This window comes from Lissotriton vulgaris, unplaced genomic scaffold (genome assembly GCF_964263255.1).
Source record: "Lissotriton vulgaris unplaced genomic scaffold, aLisVul1.2 SCAFFOLD_2072, whole genome shotgun sequence".
Lineage (NCBI taxonomy): Eukaryota > Metazoa > Chordata > Amphibia > Caudata > Salamandridae > Lissotriton > Lissotriton vulgaris.
This window is the reverse complement of record NW_028244743.1, coordinates 312,593-327,750: the sequence shown is the minus strand read 5'-3', so window position 1 is coordinate 327,750 and position 15,158 is coordinate 312,593. Positions and strand designations below refer to the sequence as shown.

General features: G+C 45.2%; 11 non-coding genes across 11 annotated transcripts; 8 read left to right on the top strand and 3 right to left on the bottom strand.

The window, feature by feature from the left end:
* Nucleotides 1-200: 200 nt before the first annotated feature.
* LOC147667032 (U6 spliceosomal RNA) lies at nucleotides 201-307 on the top strand. The gene has a single exon (XR_015304567.1). It is a non-coding gene; the product is annotated as a U6 spliceosomal RNA (small nuclear RNA).
* Nucleotides 308-2,103: 1,796 nt separating this feature from the next.
* On the top strand, nucleotides 2,104-2,210 carry LOC147667031 (U6 spliceosomal RNA). The gene has a single exon (XR_015304566.1). It is a non-coding gene; the product is annotated as a U6 spliceosomal RNA (small nuclear RNA).
* A 1,797-nt stretch (nucleotides 2,211-4,007) lies between these two features.
* LOC147667030 (U6 spliceosomal RNA) lies at nucleotides 4,008-4,114 on the top strand. The gene has a single exon (XR_015304565.1). It is a non-coding gene; the product is annotated as a U6 spliceosomal RNA (small nuclear RNA).
* Nucleotides 4,115-5,134: 1,020 nt separating this feature from the next.
* TRNAR-ACG (transfer RNA arginine (anticodon ACG)) lies at nucleotides 5,135-5,207 on the bottom strand. Its single transcript has one exon. It is a non-coding gene; the product is annotated as a tRNA-Arg (tRNA).
* Nucleotides 5,208-5,921: 714 nt separating this feature from the next.
* Nucleotides 5,922-6,028, top strand: LOC147667028 (U6 spliceosomal RNA). The gene has a single exon (XR_015304687.1). It is a non-coding gene; the product is annotated as a U6 spliceosomal RNA (small nuclear RNA).
* A 1,806-nt stretch (nucleotides 6,029-7,834) lies between these two features.
* On the top strand, nucleotides 7,835-7,941 carry LOC147667027 (U6 spliceosomal RNA). The gene has a single exon (XR_015304564.1). It is a non-coding gene; the product is annotated as a U6 spliceosomal RNA (small nuclear RNA).
* Nucleotides 7,942-8,951: 1,010 nt separating this feature from the next.
* TRNAR-ACG (transfer RNA arginine (anticodon ACG)) lies at nucleotides 8,952-9,024 on the bottom strand. The gene has a single exon. It is a non-coding gene; the product is annotated as a tRNA-Arg (tRNA).
* Nucleotides 9,025-9,738: 714 nt separating this feature from the next.
* On the top strand, nucleotides 9,739-9,845 carry LOC147667025 (U6 spliceosomal RNA). Its single transcript, XR_015304563.1, has one exon. It is a non-coding gene; the product is annotated as a U6 spliceosomal RNA (small nuclear RNA).
* Nucleotides 9,846-11,641: 1,796 nt separating this feature from the next.
* Nucleotides 11,642-11,748, top strand: LOC147667024 (U6 spliceosomal RNA). Its single transcript, XR_015304562.1, has one exon. It is a non-coding gene; the product is annotated as a U6 spliceosomal RNA (small nuclear RNA).
* A 1,020-nt stretch (nucleotides 11,749-12,768) lies between these two features.
* On the bottom strand, nucleotides 12,769-12,841 carry TRNAR-ACG (transfer RNA arginine (anticodon ACG)). The gene has a single exon. It is a non-coding gene; the product is annotated as a tRNA-Arg (tRNA).
* Nucleotides 12,842-13,555: 714 nt separating this feature from the next.
* On the top strand, nucleotides 13,556-13,662 carry LOC147667022 (U6 spliceosomal RNA). Its single transcript, XR_015304686.1, has one exon. It is a non-coding gene; the product is annotated as a U6 spliceosomal RNA (small nuclear RNA).
* Nucleotides 13,663-15,158: the final 1,496 nt, after the last annotated feature.

Below are 15,158 nucleotides of genomic sequence, written 5' to 3'. Positions count from 1 at the left end.
TAATCTACATACTTACGGTGTGTTTAGTCTTGGACCACAAATGCAGTGAAGAATAATGGATTGCTACTCTTCATACATTTTTGACCATTGGCTCAGATTTGAATGCATACTGGCCATCTGAGCATCTCTGCCAGGCCACCCTATGTCTAGAGACTGTAGATTTAGAGAGTTTATAAACATTGTCAGTTCATCAATAAAGTGTGCTCGCTTCGGCAGCACATATACTAAAATTGGAACGATACAGAGAAGATTAGCATGGCCCCTGCGCAAGGATGACACGCAAATTCGTGAAGCGTTCCATATTTTTAACAGCTTTTAGGAGAGAAATCTTTTTTGTTTTCAAGACTAATTGAAAAAATAAAGCAGGTCCCAGTGCTGTCCCCGTAATATGTATTTTTCAATTAGTCTCTCCTCAACATTTTTAATGTATTTGCTTTGCAGTAAAGAAGGTGCGCTCTATGTTCAGCTGCATTTAGCAAGGAAGCCTGCAGGACTTCTGGGACTTTTCTTTCTCTTTTTTAGCCTCACTGTCATTATTCTTCACCACCCCCAAATCTATACTGCTGCAGTGTTGTGTTGCTTTGTGGGAAGCAGGACAAAGAGAAGGGCAGGGCCTATGCAAATGAAGGCCTCAGGGATGTCTGGGAGTGCCTTTTTAGCAGTATTGTTAAAGTCCACCTTGCAACCGGATTGGTCGGGTAAGCTGAAAAACACCATGCCAGATTGGGCACCAGGTCTCTAGGCGCTTGGAGGACATATTGGGTCTACATCCCTCAGTTTCTGAGGTCCAAGAAATGTTCACCCTCTACCCTAATAGAGAGGTCTTGGCCGATCGTGGCGAGAAGGGAAGAAGGTTGCAGCGCAAGATGCTTATGGTCCTTCTCTAATAATGGACCAACTTTCTCTCTCTCCTTACCTGTGGTTCTGCCTGGCTACTGGGGCTACCAGTTGTAAGCCTGCAGCCCACAGGGAGTTGGTTTGTTCCTCTCACACATGTAAATGGGTAAGCATTCAAGTGCACACACCTGCCTACGTCCACAGACCCTCGCGCACACACACTTTTGTCAACAAGCTTTTTCGCAATTAAGAGTATCAGGGACCCATGTTCAAATACAAAAGCAGCACACCACGTGACGGCCATCACATAGAGTCCAGCAGCAAATGGGAAACGTTTAACTAGCTGTGGTCCTATTACTCGTGCTCTACCGTGGAACAACTGCTGGATGAGTCCTGCTGGAGAATATTGAACCTACAACAAGTCTGAGGTAAATAAAAATTCCACAGGAATATAATCAAACAGGGACCTACAACCCTTCCGAGCCAGATAGGAGTCGAACCTACAATTTTCTGATCCGTAGTCAGACGCGTTATCCATTGCGCCACTGGCCCTATGTAGACTTACGCATCCTTTTGTCCTTAAGTGGGCTAGAAAGTGTGTGTATGTGTGTGTGAAGGCACAAGGAAACCCATCTGACCTCCTGGAAGTCTGTTCTGTGAGGTTTTCCCAAGTTTTACAAAGGACTTTAGGAGAAGGAAGCACCTAAAAGCTAGGCGAAATGGTCCTAGATCCAAGGAAATCTTTTAGATCAGGCTCAGTTTCTTAAATAGTTTGCATTAACATAATCAGTTCCAGGTCTGTGTGGGGCTGAGCTTGGGAACTCCTTAGTAAGTAGGCGTTTACAACAATAAGGGGTTTAATATTACAACACAGGTGAACATTCAGACACATTATCATAAGCTCACCTTGTCCAGGGACCCAAGCATGCTGCCTTTCCACTCTCAGAGCCCTTCACCTAACCTACTGTGCAGCTGTTTCACCTTTAATATCACTGTTCCACAGGCAGCGTGACGTCACAATGCTCCTTGTCTGTAGCCCGAACCAGGAGCCTTTGCAAACCTGGTATAATCTACATACTTACGGTGTGTTTAGTCTTGGACCACAAATGCAGTGAAGAATAATGGATTGCTACTCTTCATACATTTTTGACCATTGGCTCAGATTTGAATGCGTACTGGCCATCTGAGCATCTCTGCCAGGCCACCCTATGTCTAGAGACTGTAGATTTAGAGAGTTTATAAACATTGTCAGTTCATCAATAAAGTGTGCTCGCTTCGGCAGCACATATACTAAAATTGGAACGATACAGAGAAGATTAGCATGGCCCCTGCGCAAGGATGACACGCAAATTCGTGAAGCGTTCCATATTTTTAACAGCTTTTAGGAGAGAAATCTTTTTTGTTTTCAAGACTAATTGAAAAAATAAAGCAGGTCCCAGTGCTGTCCCAGTAATATGTATTTTTCAATTAGTCTCTCCTCAACATTTTTAATGTATTTGCTTTGCAGTAAAGAAGGTGCGCTCTATGTTCAGCTGCATTTAGCAAGGAAGCCTGCAGGACTTCTGGGACTTTTCTTTCTCTTTTTTAGCCTCACTGTCATTATTCTTCACCACCCCCAAATCTATACTGCTGCAGTGTTGTGTTGCTTTGTGGGAGGCAGGACAAAGAGAAGGGCAGGGCCTATGCAAATGAAGGCCTCAGGGATGTCTGGGAGTGCCTTTTTAGCAGTATTGTTAAAGTCCACCTTGCAACCGGATTGGTCGGGTAAGCTGAAAAACACCATGCCAGATTGGGCACCAGGTCTCTAGGCGCTTGGAGGACATATTGGGTCTACATCCCTCAGTTTCTGAGGTCCAAGAAATGTTCACCCTCTACCCTAATAGAAAGGTCTTGGCCGATCGTGGCTGAGAAGGGAAGAAGGTTGCAGCGCAAGATGCTTATGGTCCTTCTCTAATAATGGACCAACTTTCTCTCTCTCCTTACCTGTGGTTCTGCCTGGCTACTGGGGCTACCAGTTGTAAGCCTGCAGCCCACAGGGAGTTGGTTTGTTCCTCTCACACATGTAAATGGGTAAGCATTCGAGTGCACACACCTGCCTACGTCCACAGACCCTCGCGCACACACACTTTTGTCAACAAGCTTTTTCGCAATTAAGAGTATCAGGGACCCATGTTGAAATACAAAAGCAGCACACCACGTGACGGCCATCACATAGAGTCCAGCAGCAAATGGGAAACGTTTAACTAGCTGTGGTCCTATTACTTGCGCTCTACCGTGGAACAACTGCTGGATGAGTCCTGCTGGAGAATATTGAACCTACAACAAGTCTGAGGTAAATAAAAATTCCACAGGAATATAATCAAACAGGGACCTACAACCCTTCCGAGCCAGATAGGAGTCGAACCTACAATCTTCTGATCCGTAGTCAGACACGTTATCCATTGCGCCACTGGCCCTATGTAGACTTACGCATCCTTTTGTCCTTAAGTGGGCTAGAAAGTGTGTGTATGTGTGTGTGAAGGCACAAGGAAACCCATCTGACCTCCTGGAAGTCTGTTCTGTGAGGTTTTCCCAAGTTTTACAAAGGACTTTAGGAGAAGGAAGCACCTAAAAGCTAGGCGAAATGGTCCTAGATCCAAGGAAATCTTTTAGATCAGGCTCAGTTTCTTAAATAGTTTGCATTAACATAATCAGTTCCAGGTCTGTGTGGGGCTGAGCTTGGGAACTCCTTAGTAAGTAGGCGTTTACAACAATAAGGGGTTTAATATTACAACACAGGTGAACATTCAGACACATTATCATAAGCTCACCTTGTCCAGGGACCCAAGCATGCTGCCTTTCCACTCTCAGAGCCCTTCACCTAACCTACTGTGCAGCTGTTTCACCTTTAATATCACTGTTCCACAGGCAGCGTGACGTCACAATGCTCCTTGTCTGTAGCCCGAACCAGGAGCCTTTGCAAACCTGGTATAATCTACATACTTACGGTGTGTTTAGTCTTGGACCACAAATGCAGTGAAGAATAATGGATTGCTACTCTTCATACATTTTTGACCATTGGCTCAGATTTGAATGCGTACTGGCCATCTGAGCATCTCTGCCAGGCCACCCTATGTCTAGAGACTGTAGATTTAGAGAGTTTATAAACATTGTCAGTTCATCAATAAAGTGTGCTCGCTTCGGCAGCACATATACTAAAATTGGAACGATACAGAGAAGATTAGCATGGCCCCTGCGCAAGGATGACACGCAAATTCGTGAAGCGTTCCATATTTTTAACAGCTTTCAGGAGAGAAATCTTTTTTGTTTTCAAGACTAATTGAAAAAATAAAGCAGGTCCCAGTGCTGTCCCCGTAATATGTATTTTTCAATTAGTCTCTCCTCAACATTTTTAATGTATTTGCTTTGCAGTAAAGAAGGTGCGCTCTATGTTCAGCTGCATTTAGCAAGGAAGCCTGCAGGACTTCTGGGACTTTTCTTTCTCTTTTTTAGCCTCACTGTCATTATTCTTCACCACCCCCAAATCTATACTGCTGCAGTGTTGTGTTGCTTTGTGGGAAGCAGGACAAAGAGAAGGGCAGGGCCTATGCAAATGAAGGCCTCAGGGATGTCTGGGAGTGCCTTTTTAGCAGTATTGTTAAAGTCCACCTTGCAACCGGATTGGTCGGGTAAGCTGAAAAACACCATGCCAGATTGGGCACCAGGTGTCTAGGCGCTTGGAGGACATATTGGGTCTACATCCCTCAGTTTCTGAGGTCCAAGAAATGTTCACCCTCTACCCTAATAGAGAGGTCTTGGCCGATCGTGGCTGATCGTGGCTGAGAGGGGAAGAAGGTAGCAGTGCAAGATGCTTATGGTCCTTCTCTAATAATGGACCAACTTTCTCTCTCTCCTTACCTGTGGTTCTGCCTGGCTACTGGGGCTACCAGTTGTAAGCCTGCAGCCCACAGGGAGTTGGTTTGTTCCTCTCACACATGTAAATGGGTAAGCATTCAAGTGCACACACCTGCCTACGTCCACAGACCCTCGCGCACACACACTTTTGTCAACAAGCTTTTTCGCAATTAAGAGTATCAGGGACCCATGTTGAAATACAAAAGCAGCACACCACGTGACGGCCATCACATAGAGTCCAGCAGCAAATGGGAAACGTTTAACTAGCTGTGGTCCTATTACTTGCGCTCTACCGTGGAACAACTGCTGGATGAGTCCTGCTGGAGAATATTGAACCTACAACAAGTCTGAGGTAAATAAAAATTCCACAGGAATATAATCAAACAGGGACCTACAACCCTTCCGAGCCAGATAGGAGTCGAACCTACAATCTTCTGATCCGTAGTCAGACGCGTTATCCATTGCGCCACTGGCCCTATGTAGACTTACGCATCCTTTTGTCCTTAAGTGGGCTAGAAAGTGTGTGTATGTGTGTGTGAAGGCACAAGGAAACCCATCTGACCTCCTGGAAGTCTGTTCTGTGAGGTTTTCCCAAGTTTTACAAAGGACTTTAGGAGAAGGAAGCACCTAAAAGCTAGGCGAAATGGTCCTAGATCCAAGGAAATCTTTTAGATCAGGCTCAGTTTCTTAAATAGTTTGCATTAACATAATCAGTTCCAGGTCTGTGTGGGGCTGAGCTTGGGAACTCCTTAGTAAGTAGGCGTTTACAACAATAAGGGGTTTAATATTACAACACAGGTGAACATTCAGACACATTATCATAAGCTCACCTTGTCCAGGGACCCAAGCATGCTGCCTTTCCACTCTCAGAGCCCTTCACCTAACCTACTGTGCAGCTGTTTCACCTTTAATATCACTGTTCCACAGGCAGCGTGACGTCACAATGCTCCTTGTCTGTAGCCCGAACCAGGAGCCTTTGCAAACCTGGTATAATCTACATACTTACGGTGTGTTTAGTCTTGGACCACAAATGCAGTGAAGAATAATGGATTGCTACTCTTCATACATTTTTGACCATTGGCTCAGATTTGAATGCGTACTGGCCATCTGAGCATCTCTGCCAGGCCACCCTATGTCTAGAGACTGTAGATTTAGAGAGTTTATAAACATTGTCAGTTCATCAATAAAGTGTGCTCGCTTCGGCAGCACATATACTAAAATTGGAACGATACAGAGAAGATTAGCATGGCCCCTGCGCACGGATGACACGCAAATTCGTGAAGCGTTCCATATTTTTAACAGCTTTTAGGAGAGAAATCTTTTTTGTTTTCAAGACTAATTGAAAAAATAAAGCAGGTCCCAGTGCTGTCCCCGTAATATGTATTTTTCAATTAGTCTCTCCTCAACATTTTTAATGTATTTGCTTTGCAGTAAGAAGGTGCGCTCTATGTTCAGCTGCATTTAGCAAGGAAGCCTGCAGGACTTCTGGGACTTTTCTTTCTCTTTTTTAGCCTCACTGTCATTATTCTTCACCACCCCCAAATCTATACTGCTGCAGTGTTGTGTTGCTTTGTGGGACGCAGGACAAAGAGAAGGGCAGGGCCTATGCAAATGAAGGCCTCAGGGATGTCTGGGAGTGCCTTTTTAGCAGTATTGTTAAAGTCCACCTTGCAACCGGATTGGTCGGGTAAGCTGAAAAACACCATGCCAGATTGGGCACCAGGTCTCTAGGCGCTTGGAGGACATATTGGGTCTACATCCCTCAGTTTCTGAGGTCCAAGAAATGTTCACCCTCTACCCTAATAGAGAGGTCTTGGCCGATCGTGGCTGATCGTGGCTGAGAGGGGAAGAAGGTAGCAGTGCAAGATGCTTATGGTCCTTCTCTAATAATGGACCAACTTTCTCTCTCTCCTTACCTGTGGTTCTGCCTGGCTACTGGGGCTACCAGTTGTAAGCCTGCAGCCCACAGGGAGTTGGTTTGTTCCTCTCACACATGTAAATGGGTAAGCATTCAAGTGCACACACCTGCCTACGTCCACAGACCCTCGCGCACACACACTTTTGTCAACAAGCTTTTTTGCAATTAAGAGTATCAGGGACCCATGTTGAAATACAAAAGCAGCACACCACGTGACGGCCATCACATAGAGTCCAGCAGCAAATGGGAAACGTTTAACTAGCTGTGGTCCTATTACTTGCGCTCTACCGTGGAACAACTGCTGGATGAGTCCTGCTGGAGAATATTGAACCTACAACAAGTCTGAGGTAAATAAAAATTCCACAGGAATATAATCAAACAGGGACCTACAACCCTTCCGAGCCAGATAGGAGTTGAACTTACAATCTTCTGATCCGTAGTCAGACGCGTTATCCATTGCGCCACTGGCCCTATGTAGACTTACGCATCCTTTTGTCCTTAAGTGGGCTAGAAAGTGTGTGTATGTGTGTGTGAAGGCACAAGGAAATCCATCTGACCTCCTGGAAGTCTGTTCTGTGAGGTTTTCCCAAGTTTTACAAAGGACTTTAGGAGAAGGAAGCACCTAAAAGCTAGGCGAAATGGTCCTAGATCCAAGGAAATCTTTTAGATCAGGCTCAGTTTCTTAAATAGTTTGCATTAACATAATCAGTTCCAGGTCTGTGTGGGGCTGAGCTTGGGAACTCCTTAGTAAGTAGGCGTTTACAACAATAAGGGGTTTAATATTACAACACAGGTGAACATTCAGACACATTATCATAAGCTCACCTTGTCCAGGGACCCAAGCATGCTGCCTTTCCACTCTCAGAGCCCTTCACCTAACCTACTGTTCAGCTGTTTCACCTTTAATATCACTGTTCCACAGGCAGCGTGACGTCACAATGCTCCTTGTCTGTAGCCCGAACCAGGAGCCTTTGCAAACCTGGTATAATCTACATACTTACGGTGTGTTTAGTCTTGGACCACAAATGCAGTGAAGAATAATGGATTGCTACTCTTCATACATTTTTTACCATTGGCTCAGATTTGAATGCGTACTGGCCATCTGAGCATCTCTGCCAGGCCACCCTATGTCTAGAGACTGTAGATTTAGAGAGTTTATAAACATTGTCAGTTCATCAATAAAGTGTGCTCGCTTCGGCAGCACATATACTAAAATTGGAACGATACAGAGAAGATTAGCATGGCCCCTGCGCAAGGATGACACGCAAATTCGTGAAGCGTTCCATATTTTTAACAGCTTTTAGGAGAGAAATCTTTTTTGTTTTCAAGACTAATTGAAAAAATAAAGCAGGTCCCAGTGCTGTCCCCGTAATATGTATTTTTCAATTAGTCTCTCCTCAACATTTTTAATGTATTTGCTTTGCAGTAAAGAAGGTGCGCTCTATGTTCAGCTGCATTTAGCAAGGAAGCCTGCAGGACTTCTGGGACTTTTCTTTCTCTTTTTTAGCCTCACTGTCATTATTCTTCACCACCCCCAAATCTATACTGCTGCAGTGTTGTGTTGCTTTGTGGGAAGCAGGACAAAGAGAAGGGCAGGGCCTATGCAAATGAAGGCCTCAGGGATGTCTGGGAGTGCCTTTTTAGCAGTATTGTTAAAGTCCACCTTGCAACCGGATTGGTCGGGTAAGCTGAAAAACACCATGCCAGATTGGGCACCAGGTCTCTAGGCGCTTGGAGGACATATTGGGTCTACATCCCTCAGTTTCTGAGGTCCAAGAAATGTTCACCCTCTACCCTAATAGAGAGGTCTTGGCCGATCGTGGCTGAGAGGGGAAGAAGGTAGCAGTGCAAGATGCTTATGGTCCTTCTCTAATAATGGACCAACTTTCTCTCTCTCCTTACCTGTGGTTCTGCCTGGCTACTGGGGCTACCAGTTGTAAGCCTGCAGCCCACAGGGAGTTGGTTTGTTCCTCTCACACATGTAAATGGGTAAGCATTCAAGTGCACACACCTGCCTACGTCCACAGACCCTCGCGCACACACACTTTTGTCAACAAGCTTTTTCGCAATTAAGAGTATCAGGGACCCATGTTGAAATACAAAAGCAGCACACCACGTGACGGCCATCACATAGAGTCCAGCAGCAAATGGGAAACGTTTAACTAGCTGTGGTCCTATTACTTGCGCTCTACCGTGGAACAACTGCTGGATGAGTCCTGCTGGAGAATATTGAACCTACAACAAGTCTGAGGTAAATAAAAATTCCACAGGAATATAATCAAACAGGGACCTACAACCCTTCCGAGCCAGATAGGAGTCGAACCTACAATCTTCTGATCCGTAGTCAGACGCGTTATCCATTGCGCCACTGGCCCTATGTAGACTTACGCATCCTTTTGTCCTTAAGTGGGCTAGAAAGTGTGTGTATGTGTGTGTGAAGGCACAAGGAAACCCATCTGACCTCCTGGAAGTCTGTTCTGTGAGGTTTTCCCAAGTTTTACAAAGGACTTTAGGAGAAGGAAGCACCTAAAAGCTAGGCGAAATGGTCCTAGATCCAAGGAAATCTTTTAGATCAGGCTCAGTTTCTTAAATAGTTTGCATTAACATAATCAGTTCCAGGTCTGTGTGGGGCTGAGCTTGGGAACTCCTTAGTAAGTAGGCGTTTACAACAATAAGGGGTTTAATATTACAACACAGGTGAACATTCAGACACATTATCATAAGCTCACCTTGTCCAGGGACCCAAGCATGCTGCCTTTCCACTCTCAGAGCCCTTCACCTAACCTACTGTGCAGCTGTTTCACCTTTAATATCACTGTTCCACAGGCAGCGTGACGTCACAATGCTCCTTGTCTGTAGCCCGAACCAGGAGCCTTTGCAAACCTGGTATAATCTACATACTTACGGTGTGTTTAGTCTTGGACCACAAATGCAGTGAAGAATAATGGATTGCTACTCTTCATACATTTTTGACCATTGGCTCAGATTTGAATGCGTACTGGCCATCTGAGCATCTCTGCCAGGCCACCCTATGTCTAGAGACTGTAGATTTAGAGAGTTTATAAACATTGTCAGTTCATCAATAAAGTGTGCTCGCTTCGGCAGCACATATACTAAAATTGGAACGATACAGAGAAGATTAGCATGGCCCCTGCGCAAGGATGACACGCAAATTCGTGAAGCGTTCCATATTTTTAACAGCTTTCAGGAGAGAAATCTTTTTTGTTTTCAAGACTAATTGAAAAAATAAAGCAGGTCCCAGTGCTGTCCCCGTAATATGTATTTTTCAATTAGTCTCTCCTCAACATTTTTAATGTATTTGCTTTGCAGTAAAGAAGGTGCACTCTATGTTCAGCTGCATTTAGCAAGGAAGCCTGCAGGACTTCTGGGACTTTTCTTTCTCTTTTTTAGCCTCACTGTCATTATTCTTCACCACCCCCAAATCTATACTGCTGCAGTGTTGTGTTGCTTTGTGGGAAGCAGGACAAAGAGAAGGGCAGGGCCTATGCAAATGAAGGCCTCAGGGATGTCTGGGAGTGCCTTTTTAGCAGTATTGTTAAAGTCCACCTTGCAACCGGATTGGTCGGGTAAGCTGAAAAACACCATGCCAGATTGGGCACCAGGTCTCTAGGCGCTTGGAGGACATATTGGGTCTACATCCCTCAGTTTCTGAGGTCCAAGAAATGTTCACCCTCTACCCTAATAGAGAGGTCTTGGCCGATCGTGGCGAGAAGGGAAGAAGGTTGCAGCGCAAGATGCTTATGGTCCTTCTCTAATAATGGACCAACTTTCTCTCTCTCCTTACCTGTGGTTCTGCCTGGCTACTGGGGCTACCAGTTGTAAGCCTGCAGCCCACAGGGAGTTGGTTTGTTCCTCTCACACATGTAAATGGGTAAGCATTCGAGTGCACACACCTGCCTACGTCCACAGACCCTCGCGCACACACACTTTTGTCAACAAGCTTTTTCGCAATTAAGAGTATCAGGGACCCATGTTGAAATACAAAAGCAGCACACCACGTGACGGCCATCACATAGAGTCCAGCAGCAAATGGGAAACGTTTAACTAGCTGTGGTCCTATTACTTGCGCTCTACCGTGGAACAACTGCTGGATGAGTCCTGCTGGAGAATATTGAACCTACAACAAGTCTGAGGTAAATAAAAATTCCACAGGAATATAATCAAACAGGGACCTACAACCCTTCCGAGCCAGATAGGAGTCGAACCTACAATCTTCTGATCCGTAGTCAGACACGTTATCCATTGCGCCACTGGCCCTATGTAGACTTACGCATCCTTTTGTCCTTAAGTGGGCTAGAAAGTGTGTGTATGTGTGTGTGAAGGCACAAGGAAACCCATCTGACCTCCTGGAAGTCTGTTCTGTGAGGTTTTCCCAAGTTTTACAAAGGACTTTAGGAGAAGGAAGCACCTAAAAGCTAGGCGAAATGGTCCTAGATCCAAGGAAATCTTTTAGATCAGGCTCAGTTTCTTAAATAGTTTGCATTAACATAATCAGTTCCAGGTCTGTGTGGGGCTGAGCTTGGGAACTCCTTAGTAAGTAGGCGTTTACAACAATAAGGGGTTTAATATTACAACACAGTTGAACATTCAGACACATTATCATAAGCTCACCTTGTCCAGGGACCCAAGCATGCTGCCTTTCCACTCTCAGAGCCCTTCACCTAACCTACTGTGCAGCTGTTTCACCTTTAATATCACTGTTCCACAGGCAGCGTGACGTCACAATGCTCCTTGTCTGTAGCCCGAACCAGGAGCCTTTGCAAACCTGGTATAATCTACATACTTACGGTGTGTTTAGTCTTGGACCACAAATGCAGTGAAGAATAATGGATTGCTACTCTTCATACATTTTTGACCATTGGCTCAGATTTGAATGCGTACTGGCCATCTGAGCATCTCTGCCAGGCCACCCTATGTCTAGAGACTGTAGATTTAGAGAGTTTATAAACATTGTCAGTTCATCAATAAAGTGTGCTCGCTTCGGCAGCACATATACTAAAATTGGAACGATACAGAGAAGATTAGCATGGCCCCTGCGCAAGGATGACACGCAAATTCGTGAAGCGTTCCATATTTTTAACAGCTTTCAGGAGAGAAATCTTTTTTGTTTTCAAGACTAATTGAAAAAATAAAGCAGGTCCCAGTGCTGTCCCCGTAATATGTATTTTTCAATTAGTCTCTCCTCAACATTTTTAATGTATTTGCTTTGCAGTAAAGAAGGTGCGCTCTATGTTCAGCTGCATTTAGCAAGGAAGCCTGCAGGACTTCTGGGACTTTTCTTTCTCTTTTTTAGCCTCACTGTCATTATTCTTCACCACCCCCAAATCTATACTGCTGCAGTGTTGTGTTGCTTTGTGGGAAGCAGGACAAAGAGAAGGGCAGGGCCTATGCAAATGAAGGCCTCAGGGATGTCTGGGAGTGCCTTTTTAGCAGTATTGTTAAAGTCCACCTTGCAACCGGATTGGTCGGGTAAGCTGAAAAACACCATGCCAGATTGGGCACCAGGTGTCTAGGCGCTTGGAGGACATATTGGGTCTACATCCCTCAGTTTCTGAGGTCCAAGAAATGTTCACCCTCTACCCTAATAGAGAGGTCTTGGCCGATCGTGGCTGATCGTGGCTGAGAGGGGAAGAAGGTAGCAGTGCAAGATGCTTATGGTCCTTCTCTAATAATGGACCAACTTTCTCTCTCTCCTTACCTGTGGTTCTGCCTGGCTACTGGGGCTACCAGTTGTAAGCCTGCAGCCCACAGGGAGTTGGTTTGTTCCTCTCACACATGTAAATGGGTAAGCATTCAAGTGCACACACCTGCCTACGTCCACAGACCCTCGCGCACACACACTTTTGTCAACAAGCTTTTTCGCAATTAAGAGTATCAGGGACCCATGTTGAAATACAAAAGCAGCACACCACGTGACGGCCATCACATAGAGTCCAGCAGCAAATGGGAAACGTTTAACTAGCTGTGGTCCTATTACTTGCGCTCTACCGTGGAACAACTGCTGGATGAGTCCTGCTGGAGAATATTGAACCTACAACAAGTCTGAGGTAAATAAAAATTCCACAGGAATATAATCAAACAGGGACCTACAACCCTTCCGAGCCAGATAGGAGTCGAACCTACAATCTTCTGATCCGTAGTCAGACGCGTTATCCATTGCGCCACTGGCCCTATGTAGACTTACGCATCCTTTTGTCCTTAAGTGGGCTAGAAAGTGTGTGTATGTGTGTGTGAAGGCACAAGGAAACCCATCTGACCTCCTGGAAGTCTGTTCTGTGAGGTTTTCCCAAGTTTTACAAAGGACTTTAGGAGAAGGAAGCACCTAAAAGCTAGGCGAAATGGTCCTAGATCCAAGGAAATCTTTTAGATCAGGCTCAGTTTCTTAAATAGTTTGCATTAACATAATCAGTTCCAGGTCTGTGTGGGGCTGAGCTTGGGAACTCCTTAGTAAGTAGGCGTTTACAACTATAAGGGGTTTAATATTACAACACAGGTGAACATTCAGACACATTATCATAAGCTCACCTTGTCCAGGGACCCAAGCATGCTGCCTTTCCACTCTCAGAGCCCTTCACCTAACCTACTGTGCAGCTGTTTCACCTTTAATATCACTGTTCCACAGGCAGCGTGACGTCACAATGCTCCTTGTCTGTAGCCCGAACCAGGAGCCTTTGCAAACCTGGTATAATCTACATACTTACGGTGTGTTTAGTCTTGGACCACAAATGCAGTGAAGAATAATGGATTGCTACTCTTCATACATTTTTTACCATTGGCTCAGATTTGAATGCGTACTGGCCATCTGAGCATCTCTGCCAGGCCACCCTATGTCTAGAGACTGTAGATTTAGAGAGTTTATAAACATTGTCAGTTCATCAATAAAGTGTGCTCGCTTCGGCAGCACATATACTAAAATTGGAACGATACAGAGAAGATTAGCATGGCCCCTGCGCACGGATGACACGCAAATTCGTGAAGCGTTCCATATTTTTAACAGCTTTTAGGAGAGAAATCTTTTTTGTTTTCAAGACTAATTGAAAAAATAAAGCAGGTCCCAGTGCTGTCCCCGTAATATGTATTTTTCAATTAGTCTCTCCTCAACATTTTTAATGTATTTGCTTTGCAGTAAAGAAGGTGCGCTCTATGTTCAGCTGCATTTAGCAAGGAAGCCTGCAGGACTTCTGGGACTTTTCTTTCTCTTTTTTAGCCTCACTGTCATTATTCTTCACCACCCCCAAATCTATACTGCTGCAGTGTTGTGTTGCTTTGTGGGACGCAGGACAAAGAGAAGGGCAGGGCCTATGCAAATGAAGGCCTCAGGGATGTCTGGGAGTGCCTTTTTAGCAGTATTGTTAAAGTCCACCTTGCAACCGGATTGGTCGGGTAAGCTGAAAAACACCATGCCAGATTGGGCACCAGGTCTCTAGGCGCTTGGAGGACATATTGGGTCTACATCCCTCAGTTTCTGAGGTCCAAGAAATGTTCACCCTCTACCCTAATAGAGAGGTCTTGGCCGATCGTGGCTGATCGTGGCTGAGAGGGGAAGAAGGTAGCAGTGCAAGATGCTTATGGTCCTTCTCTAATAATGGACCAACTTTCTCTCTCTCCTTACCTGTGGTTCTGCCTGGCTACTGGGGCTACCAGTTGTAAGCCTGCAGCCCACAGGGAGTTGGTTTGTTCCTCTCACACATGTAAATGGGTAAGCATTCAAGTGCACACACCTGCCTACGTCCACAGACCCTCGCGCACACACACTTTTGTCAACAAGCTTTTTTGCAATTAAGAGTATCAGGGACCCATGTTGAAATACAAAAGCAGCACACCACGTGACGGCCATCACATAGAGTCCAGCAGCAAATGGGAAACGTTTAACTAGCTGTGGTCCTATTACTTGCGCTCTACCGTGGAACAACTGCTGGATGAGTCCTGCTGGAGAATATTGAACCTACAACAAGTCTGAGGTAAATAAAAATTCCACAGGAATATAATCAAACAGGGACCTACAACCCTTCCGAGCCAGATAGGAGTTGAACTTACAATCTTCTGATCCGTAGTCAGACGCGTTATCCATTGCGCCACTGGCCCTATGTAGACTTACGCATCCTTTTGTCCTTAAGTGGGCTAGAAAGTGTGTGTATGTGTGTGTGAAGGCACAAGGAAACCCATCTGACCTCCTGGAAGTCTGTTCTGTGAGGTTTTCCCAAGTTTTACAAAGGACTTTAGGAGAAGGAAGCACCTAAAAGCTAGGCGAAATGGTCCTAGATCCAAGGAAATCTTTTAGATCAGGCTCAGTTTCTTAAATAGTTTGCATTAACATAATCAGTTCCAGGTCTGTGTGGGGCTGAGCTTGGGAACTCCTTAGTAAGTAGGCGTTTACAACAATAAGGGGTTTAATATTACAACACAGGTGAACATTCAGACACATTATCATAAGCTCACCTTGTCCAGGGACCCAAGCATGCTGCCTTTCCACTCTCAGAGCCCTTCA